This window comes from Schistocerca piceifrons, chromosome 1, assembly GCF_021461385.2.
Source record: "Schistocerca piceifrons isolate TAMUIC-IGC-003096 chromosome 1, iqSchPice1.1, whole genome shotgun sequence".
NCBI lineage: Eukaryota > Metazoa > Arthropoda > Insecta > Orthoptera > Acrididae > Schistocerca > Schistocerca piceifrons.
In genome coordinates, this window is record NC_060138.1 from 778,651,272 (window position 1) to 778,664,056 (window position 12,785).

Consider the following 12,785-nt stretch of genomic DNA (forward strand, 5'->3'; position numbering starts at 1 on the left):
ACACAGCCACCTAGTTATATCAGTGCAACCCAGTTTTGTGTGGTTCAATGCCTATACTTAAAGCCACCACGTTTCTCCCCCTCCATGGAGAGGGGAGGCAAGCACCCTGTATCTGCTTTTTGCACACTTCACAAAAATGAAATTTCAGAAAACACATTTTCCCATTGTACCACTACACAACAACACAATTTTGGGAATTTTGTAGGAGACTCAGTTGTTCTGGAATGACTTAATGGCAACATGCCCATATAAATGTCATATGCTTCTCTGATTTAGTAGTATGTACTACATTTGCAGATTCGTAAACTAATCGGTGTATCACTACCACCATTAACACCACACACACTTCAAGGTAAAAGGGAGGAGAAGTGGAAAAGTTCTAATTATAAACACTTTTCATCAGTGACAGCAAATCACAATTTCTACAGCTCCAGCAGAGGACGATGTTCCCTGACATTTGATGTAGCTTTTCTCATTACTGCCATAAATGCTGGAAGCTTTGTGTTCCATATTGATATGGTTGTGATTTATGAAATTACGTAACTGAGGAAGTTAAGCAGAGTGTAATCAAGAGTAGAAGGAAGGAAAAAATATTAGGATTTAACATTTTGTCAACGTCACATTCATTAGATACAGACAACAAGATAGGGTGAACATCACCTCTCCTGAATAGAGTTCAGTGAGATAACCAATCCACTGCACCACCTCACTTGTTCGAGATTAGCATCTAGAATAAGAAATTCATGGGTAAGAGAATTTCACAAGTGAATGGGATGTAAAAAAAATCATTGGGTAGGATGACATTTATGTCAGTGATGCTATAATATGTTATCACTGATAGCATATATGGCATTGGCTCCTCACACAAATGTATTGATATTGTGCCACTTTTGATGTTCCATACTGATCCTTAGTATTTTTTTAGCACAGGAGGATATGACCAATCTTCTTAATACTTTAATATTACTTCCTTTTTTTAATCTGTCTCCAGATCAACTTCAGAATTTTGCAAATCTGGCTTTTATATTGGGAAAGCTCACACCCAGAAATGGATGTTTTCTGAGTTAGCACACTTACAATAATGCTAATGTTGATCTGCAGGAAGATGAAAAACTAATATTAAAACCTTAGGAAGGCTGGAACCTTCAAGAAAAAGAAATTAATACCACGAAAATTTTATAGAAAGCTAAGTGTTCCCTGCCCTTTACTTTGCTGATAATATAGATAGTATCCATCTGTGGTACAACTCTCTTGTCAGGTGGTAATGGGGCTGTTTAAATTAGTCATATCTCTAATCTTGTTTATGTGCCTATCAGTGAATAAACATCTGAACTATATGGTAATTGGTTACTTTTACATCTTAAATTATTTATATTTCGCCAAGACTTTCCTTTACCATGAAAATAAATGTGCTGAACATGCCAGACATTTGGTTGACATGGACAAGACACTTTTTCACAGGATGAAAGTTGAAAAATTTCACAGATTACCTACTTTTTTTGGGGGTGGGGAGTGAGGTGGGGAAGGAAAACATTAACATTTGAACAGTTATGAGCTATGCATCATGTACTACTGTCTCCTGAAGATAGCATTTCCTCTCCTGGAAGTAAACAAGCTATCACTAGTTGTCAATTTGAATGATAGTGGTACGTCTAGAAGACCTGTACAAGGAATCAGGGACCAGGGAGGACTCGCATTAGTATACTACCAGTCTATACCATCATTCTTGAGGTTTGTCTCCTACTGAAACTAAAACTGAATCAATATGACACACTTCAGCAATTGGGAAGCCTGCGTGTGAGGGAAGAATCTGCAAAAGGTTAGTAGTCTATCAATCATCAGCAATTCAAACGTACAGCAAATAACGATAACCTTCAGGGAAACAGTAGTGCAAGCACAAAAGGGTAACAGCCTGTCAATGATCAGTAGTTTGAATGTATGATAAATAATGATATTCCTTAGGAAAATGGAAGCATAGGATAAGAAGGATCACCTTGGGTACTCACCGTACATGCCTGCAAGTCTCATTCATTATGTTAACTTGTATAGACACACCACAGGTTGTGAGACAAATATAGTTATGCATCAGATCAGTTCTGGAACAAGTTCACTGTATGCATGTCTTTGTAGTCTGACTGTTATATGTATTGTAAAATGTGTATGAACAGTTCATGACTCCTATTCCGAATAACTACATTGAAGGTTTTGTCCAAATTGGATTTTAAGGAACTTTCTACAAGGACTGAGTTGTTAAGTATATCTATGAATCATAATACGAACATGTGTGCATTATGGCGATGTAAGTATAACTAATGTGTGTTATCTATTGTTATTAAAAGATGGTGGGAGCTCATTGTCATGGAGGAGTGACACAACCTTTGATAGGCTCCATACCACTACAGCCTCTCCACTTTTATCTTCGTGTTTGCATCTCCACACATGGCTATGACAACATTTTCCTCCTTTTTCTCAATTAAGAAATAGCAGACTACTGCCAAAAGACAGTCTGTGCACCCATCTGAAATATGCAGTCAAAAAATAGTGTCAAATGCTGCTGGTAACAAGGCCGCAGAAGATTCGTTTCAGGGCAAGACGAAACTTTGCAAAGGTAGACTAGTCAAATTTTTCCATGATACTGGATGAATCAGCTCAAACTGTCAGCCCTATCCCAGAAAAGTATGATATCTTCATAGATGCTAGAAAAAAATGCTCTTGACCATAAGATACAGAACAAACTATGTACAGGGTGCATACAGGAAATTGCTGCCTTACTGCATGAATATCATGTTTCCTCTGAGGGGAACACTTTTGGCAAAAAAAAAAAAAACACAAATGACACACTCATCATCTCTTTAATAGTGAAGGTAAAGACAGAGAGAAGGCTTAAGCTGATGAGGGATACTGACATAAACACAAGCAGCCAAAGGGCCTGGAGAAACTTAATATTTCTAGCCATTGACTCTACTAAAAGAACAACACACACAAATATTAAACTGAACCAAATTGCACAACATCTGCTCATAACAAGAAACCAATCACAACAATGCATGAGGAGCATGAATCCATACATACCACAGACATGCCAGAACTGGATATACCAATTGTCAAATGAAAAAACTGTAAAGCAGCCGGTGTCAGAGAAGTGTGAGACCAACAAAGGCAGCACTTCAGACCCCATACAAAAGGATGGATGATGGAAAACATGTATAACTGAGTTAAACCCAGCAAATCTGAAATCTGCAGCTTGAGAACACCTGCAGGGATTGCGGTCTTAAAATGATGTAGCGAATGGGGCAGTTTTAAAAGCTACAGACCAATCTCTCTATTGTGCCATTTACTCAAAGTTCTTGAGAAAGACTACTCTATCATCTTACACAGGTGGCCAAGTCATCTCACAGCAAGCTGGCTTCAGATCGTGTAAATGCAGTACAATGCAAGTGCTGAAATTAATGGAGCACATCGAAGGCAGCTCCGAAAACATATCAATCAAGGGGGTTGTCTTCTGGATCTTTCAGTGGCCAACATTTCGCCCACCAACAACTGTTACAGAAATGATACGCTCTTAGCAAGAACTACAAGCTGACACAAATTATCATAAACTTCTACAAAACTGAAGATTTTATGTAGACTTTCAAGAACTGAGGAGCTGACAGAAAACACAGAATAATGGCCTCCCACAGGATAGTGTACTTGTCCTAATACTTTTTAACAAATATACTAATGACCATCACCTCCCTCAACAGCCAAAAAATTTTTAATATGGTAATGATGGTCCCATCACAGCCAAAAAGACACCTTTGAGGTCGTGGAGAACTATCTATCAATCATTATAGAACAATTTGTTATCTATTACAAGGACAAACAGCCCACAGCAAATCCTACTAAAATTCAAATGTCTGTGACACAATGTATAACAGGCAGGTTACAAGAATCCTGCAGCTTACTTGAGAAGGTACTCCACTGGAGCACCGTGGAACTCTAAAATATTTAGGTTTCACCTTGGAAAGGATGCTCACTTACAGAAAACATTTTACAAAAGTAAACAGAAAGTTGCAGACTGCGATGGCAGAGCACATGCTGGCTGGGTGGGCCTAGCAGCTCACACATGTGCAGAATGCGTGCAGTAGGGCCATCTGGCAGGTAGCCTGCACTACCTATGCCTGCTTGTTAGTGTACTGAGAGTGCCCTTGCCCGATTGGACAGCAGTGGAACCGCCTGCCTTAACAAACCATACTGTATCATAACACAATGCCTGAGGCCAACAAGCAAGCCATGCTGTGTTGTCTTGCTGGTCTACACCACTGGACATCAGACGAGAAGCAGCAACCACAAAGCAGAAAACAAGAGCATTAACTGCAGCAATAAATCTGCTGTACGGTCAATGGCTTAAATCTAGAAATAGCTAGACCCTCAATGATACTACACTACACACAACTGCCTCTGTGGAAATAAAGAACTGCACAGTGACTGGTCAACCCTCCACAGAACTCACTTCACACCACCGCAAGGAATGGATTACCTGTAAGTCTCTCAGTGGACTATTCCCTGAAATTGAAAAAAAGGAAGAATTGTGGAGGTGGAGCCTCCAGGATAAACAGACTCCCTGTGACTGTGGACACCTGTAGACTACTACACCTCCAGCAGTGTGAGCTGTGTTCAAACACCCGTACTATGTAGAGTCTACACATGGCTAACCCAATTGTGCTAAATGTAGCCAGTTTTGGTCCAAGACAATATAATCTAAAACAATTTTGCACCATAGTTGTGACAATTCTGACACACATAAATATAATGTCCAGACTTTTGCCTCACCCTATATTATTCATTATCATTCTTTCCTGGTGAATTCAGTCTGTTTCATGTGTGTTATTGGCTGTTCCTGAAGATAGTTTTATAGACAAAATCCTTTTGCACAACCCAAACAAGTTATTTCATATTTTAAAACTGTCAGTGGCAATAAAGCGAGTATCCAGAAACAGGAACTGAAACTAAGAATAGACAAACAAAAGCAGAAAAGCTGGAATACATTTTCAAATGTTTCCTTGTAAATGAAGATCCAGGAATACTGCTCCAGATTAATTCTTGCACCACTTTAAAAGTGAGTGGTATAGGTGTCAGTGTCAACAGCAACAAGAAACAGCTAAAATCGCTATAACTGAGCAAACTCCCAGTTTCAATGAAATCTCTGACAGATTCTATACAGAATGTGCAGCTGAATTAGTCCCTCTCTTGAAGATAATATACCGTAAATTCCTCACACGAAAAGGAAGCATGGGTCACACTACAAGGATATCACAAGTGAACCACAAAAGTGTCATGCAATATCACTGACACCGCATGTTGTAGAATTTTAGAATATTGACCATCCTCTTTCAAAGGAACCATCCCAGAATTTTCCTGGAGTGATACAGAGTAATCGTGGAAAAGCTAAATCTGGATGACTGGATGCACGTCTGCATGCAAGTCCAGATCTTGGACTGAGGCAATCAAGTAGATGCAGTATTCCTTGACTTTGTAAAGCATTTGAATCAGTGCCACCCTAGCACCTACTAACAAAAGTACAATTATATAGAATATTAAACAAAATATTTAAGTGGGTTGAGAATTTCTTGTTAGGAAGGAGGCAGCATGTTATCTCTGACTGAGAGTCACTGACAGAAGTAGAAGTAACTTCAGGTGTGCCCCAGTGAAATATGTCAGAAAACATGCTATTCATACGCTATATTAATGATGTGACAAACAGAATCATTAGTAACTTAAGACTTTTTGCAGATAATGTAATTACCTATAATGAAGTACTACCTGAAAAAATCTGCACAGATGTCCAATTAGATCTTGAGTTCAAGGTGGTGCAAAGATGTGCTTTAACTGTTCAAAAACGTTTACCTTACAAAATGCAAAATAATAGTACCGTATGATTACTGTGCAAATGAGCCACAATTGCAATCAGTAATATCAGAGTGTAACAATTTGTGGGGATATAAAATGGAGTGACAATGCAGGGTTCAGCATACATAAAGCAGATGGCAGATTTTGATTCAGTGTTGTACACTGGGAAAAATTCTGTCAGCCTACAAAGAAGATCTCCAAGAAAACATTTGTCAAATCCATCCTGCTGTATTACTCAAGAGTGATGGGCACATATCAAAGAGGACTAACGGAGGATATACAAACAACAGCAGCAAAAATTGTAAAAGGTTGGTTTGACTTATATAAGAGAATCACCAAAGTGCTGAAAAAGCTGAACTGGAAAATACTTGAAGACAAACACCAGCTAAACTGCAAAAGACTAATTATAAAATTTCGAGCAGGAATACTGAGGGATGAACCTAAGAACCTCTCTACCTCTTACATATGATTCCCATAGGGTATGCAAAGGCAAATTTGACTAATTAAAGTGGAATATCAGCAACCGTATAATATGAATAGTGAAGGGCTGTTGAATTAAATCTGGTGGTGCTGAGAGAATTAATTAGGAAATGAGACATTGAAAGCAGTAGATCAGTTTTGCTATTTTGGCAGCAAAGTAAGTGTTAAGAGCGAAGGTACAGAAGATGTAAAATGTAGACAGCCAATAGAAAGAAAACCATTTCTGTAGAAGAGAAATATTTCAATATCTAATATAAATTTATAAATGAACAGCACACTCCTGTGTATGTCGTACAGCATTAATCAATCATTTTTCAACTTACACGGCCATCATCAGACTTCAAAAGTCAGCAAAAGTCTGATGATGGCTTTGTATGCTGAAAATCAGTTAATAAAACAAATTAATACTGTAGAACATATGCAACACTGTGACTTTCAGTTGCAATTGTGAAGTCGATATACCAAGAAGTAATGGAAAAATCAGTTAACAAACATAAATTTCACTGGCAGTAAGTCCTTTTCTCATAGTATTTGTGTGGAATGTAACTTTGTAAGAAAAGAAGTGAAACTTATACAATAAACAGTACAAATAAGAATGGAAGCTTTTGAAACATGCTACCAGAGAATGCTGAAGATAGTATGGATGTTTTGTTTTGTTTTGTTTTAGGGCATAAAAACAACTAGGGTCATACGCACCCATGTCAGAAGCACAGAACACGAAGATGAGAAAGGAGTTAAAAATGTTAAGCCCAATCGAAAGAACGAAAGACAGCTAAAAACATTGACTTGGAAAAAGGTCGATAAAATACACCATAGAGGCAACGAAGGCCCTGAACTAAAGATTAAATGTCCTTCGCTATCTTGTTATGACGGATAAAAAGTAAAACGTGGTTGACAGCCCAACTGTCATTTGCTAAGATGGCTGATAACTCAGATAGCAAACATAAATGAGAATGTAAGTGGTTAGAAAAAGGGCATTCCATCAGGAAATGGCAAACCATCTAAGGTTGAGGATAATGAGCACAAAATGATGGGGAATCACCACTTAACAAATGGCGATGGCTAAAAAGACAGTGCCCAATACGCAATCTAGCTAAAATGATCTCTTCATGATGAGAGGACCGAGAGGTCAGCCAAGCCGCTGGAAGAGGTTTAATTCCCTGGAGCTTGTTCCCATGAAGGAGAGACCAGTTGTGATGCCAAAATGACACTGCCTGCTGACAGAGACCAGCACAGAGATCATCTGAGGGAATGGAAAACCTAGTGGGCCAAGATTCAAGGACTGCAGCATTGGCAGCAGTGTCAGTGTCTCATTGCCCATCAGACCAGTTAAGCATTCCAGTGGCTCCATCATGAGTGAGCAAGTGAAAGATTTCCTGGACCCATTGCACTAAGGGGTGGATAGTGTACAGCACACAAGGCTCTGAAGGACACAGAGAGAGTCAGAGCAAATGACACAATTTAAAAGCCTGTGTTGCCAGATGTACTACATGGCCCGATACAGTGTGAAGAGCTCCACTGTAAATATTGAGAAGTGTTCCAGAATCTGCTACTGAAAAACGCCAGTGCCAATGACAAAGGCACTCCTGACAACACGGTTAGTCTGACAGTTATCAGTGTACACAAAGGCACTATTGTGAAGTTCCATGCAAAGGTCAAGAAACGAGGCAATAGAGCGAGTCTGAAGTAGTGTCTTTAGGAAGTGCGGGAAGTCCAAAGTGAACATGGGCTGGTGCACAAAGCCCAGGTGGTGAAGGGTTCACACCCATTGGGAAAGTGGCAGGTAGCGTGAAGTTAAGCCGCTAAAGCAATAGCTGAAAGTGAACTCCAGGAGGTGACAGAAAAGATGACATTCCCCATACTAGCAATCAAAGAAGTCATTGAAGAAGGAGGCATAGGATGGGTGGCCAGGCATGGCAGACAAATAGCACGCATATCAGCTGAGGTGAAAATCACCGTCGTATGACAGCGGTAGTTCGGCAGCTTCTGCATGCAGACTCTCAACCAGGCTAGTGTAAAAGCCACCAGTGGCCAAATGGATGCCACAATGGTGGATTGTTTGAGGCAGTGTAAGATTGACGGACATGCAGACGCATAAAAGAAGCACAAATGGGGAAGGGTGGTCCAGTCTGGTCCCCATGAAGTACTGCTGAGGACATGTAGAACACTGAGGGACCGGCAGCAGCAGGCAGCCAGGTAAGACATGTGGGAGGACCAAGAAAGTTTCCTATCAAGCATGAGCCCCAGAATTTCATAGTTTCAATGAAAGCAAGAGCAGCAGGTCCAAGATGTAAAGATGGTGGAAGAAACAAACTGTGATGCCGGAAATTCATACAAGCAGTTTTGTCAGTGGAAAAGTGAAAGCCATTGTCAATGCTCCATGAGTAAAGACCATCAAGACAATGCTGAAGACGCCACTAAAGGAGACAAATCCATGGAGAACTGCAATAGATGGCAAAATTGTCAATGAATAGATAGCTGGGGATACCCAACAGGAGACAGGCCACAATAGGGTTAATGGCGAGAGCAAAGTGGACGATGCTCAGGACAGGACCCTGAGGCACACTGTTTACCTGGATAAAGGTGTCCTACAAGGCAGAACTCACATATACCTTGAAAACTCAGTCTTTCAAAACTTTCTGAAGGAAATGGGGCATGTGACTCTGGAAGCCCCACCTAAAGAGATATGGAGGATACCTGTCCTCCAGCAGGTGTCATAGGCTTTCTCCAAATCGAAAAACATGGCCACAGTCTGGTATTTCCACAGAAAGCCATTCATGACATGCATTGACAAAGTGACAAGGTGGTCAACTGCAGAATGGCACACTCGAAATCCACATTGTGCAATGGTTAGCAAATTGCGAGACTTGAGCCACCATGCCAGTTGAGCAGGTATCAATGTTCCATCACCTCACACACAGCTGGCGAGAGAAACGGGGCGATAGCTACAAGGAAGGCGTTTGTCCTTACCGGGCTTAGGTAAAGGTAATACAGTGGCTTCACACCAGTGTCTGGGAAATATGCCCTCTGCCAAGATGTGATTGTATGTATGAAGGAGAAAGTGCTTGCTCGCAAGAGAAAGGTTCTGCAACATCTGAATGTGAACATCGTCTGGCCCTGTCGCGGAGGAGTGGGATTAGTAAAGGTGGCATTGTAGTACTTACGATTCTGAGAAGGGAAGGGTATCACCTGAGCCGCCTCCACTCATTTCTGATAGAGGAAGGCTGGGCGAGAGTGGCTGGAGCTTGAAATCTCCGCAAAATAGCAGCCCAAGCTGCTGGGGATAGCAATAGGGTCCACTATGACATCTTTTACGGTCAGGCCGGAAACTGGGAATGGACCTCAGTCCCAGAGAGCTGGCAGAGGTTAGCCCACACAATGGAAGACAGAGTGGGAACTGTTAAAAGAATTAGTAAGTGAAATCCAGCTAGCTTTTTTGCTATCCCAAAGAACGCAACAACAATGTGCATGTAACTGTTTATAATGACAGCTGTTTGCCATTATAGGATGGAAGTTAAAAACGCACCGAGCATGTCTCCACACGTGAATTGCGTCATGGCATGCCTCAGTCCACCAAGGGAGCAGGGCATGGTGAGGCAAAGATTAAGTACAAGGAATGGAACATTTTGCAGAAGTAAGGATAAAGTTGGTAAGGTAGTCTACCTGGTCATCACAACTGGGAAATGTTGTTCGTTGAAGGTCACCAGGGAGGAGTAAGGCCTCCAGTCAGCCTTAAAAGCTGCCATTTGGGCATGCATATGGGCCACATAGGAGTCAGGAAACAGATAGCACACAAGAAATGATCACTCGAGTACATGTCAGAGAGAATGGACCACTCGAGACGATGGGCAAGTTGGGCAGTGCAGAAGGAGAGAAATGCAGAAGGTGAAGTGGGGAAGGAAAATGTGGACCGCAATTGCTTGAAGCCAGGTAGTTAGGGAGATGGTTTCACTATGAATATCATCCCAGAGGAGCAGCATGACTTAGCCATGAGATAGAATGCTGTCCTCAGCGGGAAGGTCAAAGTGGACCAGAAAAAAATGCGAGAGGTCAAAGCGGTTGTGATGATGCAATTTTGTTTCCTGGAGGCAGAGAACAAGAGGATGCTGTGATTCCAAGAGCAACTGTAATTCCTCTTTTTAGGTCACGAACATTCCACTGAAGGAAAGTCATGATGAGGAAAGGCAAGGAGGGAAAAAAATGAAGGGGCATCACCTTGGCAGCTGCCAAGTGCCAGCGTACGAAGACTCATTGATTCTGGCTGCAGAGTGTGGAGGATCCGGCTCCATGAGATCTGCAGAGGCATTGGCATTCTCCTTCTGTCAGTCTGTGGAGTCCAGGGCAGGAAAACGGTTGGCAGTGTGCACCGGCAACATGGAGGTCGGCCGGGTGAGGGTATCACATGGCATCACCATCAAAGTGGATCTCCAAATCGGCAAAGGGGACGACCATTTGCCTCTGTTTGATTTCTTGGAGCCTTTGTAGATGGCAGATGACAATTCAGATGTTTGTTGGCTGGAGGGACTTAATAAGTCATCACGGAAGTATTCGTTATGTCCTTTCCAGCCAGCCAATGGTATAGCAGATGGCTTTGCCCCGTGAGGTGCACAGCTGGAGGAGGAGGAGATGGGGATGCTACCATGACACTGGGTGATCTTACAACCATGATGCTGAATTTAAAATCGCATGTCTGTGTGGCAATGTCCTTTGTGGAGCAAGATGTAGCAAGAACAGTACTGTAAGTGCCAAATGATAAAACACAGAGTTTCGGACTAGCCAAAAAACTTGTGGCAACAGGGTAAGGCACCTTTTCCTTCACCCAGATCTCCTAGATGGCCCACTCATGGAGATACATTGAACAATCTCAGGAGGCTGCTCGGTTGCCACTGTGATTGATACAGAGGGGAGGAGGAAGCCGACAATCACCCTTGTGAGCATCCCCATCAAGGTTACACACTTGGCTGGGGATCAACGGACATTTGAGTATGGTTGTAAAAGTCAGGAAAAGAACGTGTGTTTTCATCATCCAGTGGACTGCAATGACGCCCTGATCAGAAAGAAATGTTTGGACTTTTGCATCGGTCAGACCATCGAGCAGCCTGGTGTAAATAACACCAGGCAAAGAATTCAGCGTGCAATGGGACTCAAAAAGGAACAAGATACCCGTGGAGGAGTGAAGCTGCAAGCAGTTGTGCTTGAGAATCAGAAGTCATCTCCAAAATCAAAGTGCAATTGCATAAACAAGAGCAGGATTTCATAGGGCCAGCAATTGGATCAGCATCTTTCTGAATAATAAATGGATTTACCATTGTTGCAAAGGACTGACCGTCTTCAATACATGTAACCATGAGAATCCCAGAGCAGCTGGGAGGGCTTTTGAATCATTAGCCTCATTTCGTTTCCGTTAAGTAGACATAGACTGTGAAGAAGAGTATTGGCTCATTGTGAGAGAATCCCAAACAATTGCCAGCACCTCCAATGGAGCACTCCTTCCAACTGAGGGGGCAACCCTCAGGGGAGGAGGGGGGGGGGGGGGAGGGCACACCTGCTTTAGGTGACTGTTCACACCTCAGGTCACACATTCCAAACACCTGACAGAGTAACCACTTGGCAATTTGTGAAGGTTACAAAGGTAACAGCTCAGGCAATCACCCGTTCCTGGGCCTGGCATGTACCCGGGGTATGTGCGAACACTACCCATCAACCTGGGGCTGGGAATTACGCATTTCCCAGTCATGCATCAGAGGCATGGCTTGGCCTTCAGGAGCGCACAGGGAGGAAGAAGAAAAAGAGGATCCTCAAATGCCGAAGCTAAGGAAGAATAGGAGAAGGGTAACGAAGGAAGAAAAGTGGAATCAAAAACGGTGGAGAGACTGTTCTGATGTCAGGCCACAAAAAATGCAGAGCACATTCCCAAAAACATCCCAGACATGTTCCCCAAGGGAGTTAAAAAAGAATTGCGAGAGGATAGACATGCAGCTTGGAAGGGAAAAGATGCTGGAAGGCTGAGGCCCCACGGTAGCCAAACGAACCCACCAAGATAGTATGGATGGATCAGAAAACTAATGAAGAGGTACTGAATCAAAGTGCCGAGAAAAGAAATTGTTGGCACAGTCTGACTGAAAGAAGGAACTGCATGATAGGACACATCTGAGGATCCAAGAACTGTTAATTTGGTATTGTATGTAATGTACGGGACAAAACTTGTAGAAGGTGATTGGTTTGACTACAGTCAGCAGCTTAAGTGGAGTAGGTTGCAACGGTTTGCAGAAGTGAAGAGGCTCGCACAGCTTATACATTTGCATGGAAAGCTGCATCAAACCTGTCTTTGAGTGAAGACCACAACAAAAGTGAGCACGAGGCATTTAAACAGTCCTTCCTACATTACTTCTGGAAATGAAATGGAAAGAAACCTT

The 12,785-nt window shown here is 42.1% G+C and overlaps 1 protein-coding gene across 1 annotated transcript in view; it reads right to left on the reverse strand.

Moving 5' to 3' along the window:
* Positions 1-12,785, reverse strand: part of LOC124712723 (cytosolic carboxypeptidase-like protein 5) — a 179,641-nt gene that overhangs the window by 134,289 nt on the left and 32,567 nt on the right. The window lies entirely within an intron of this gene.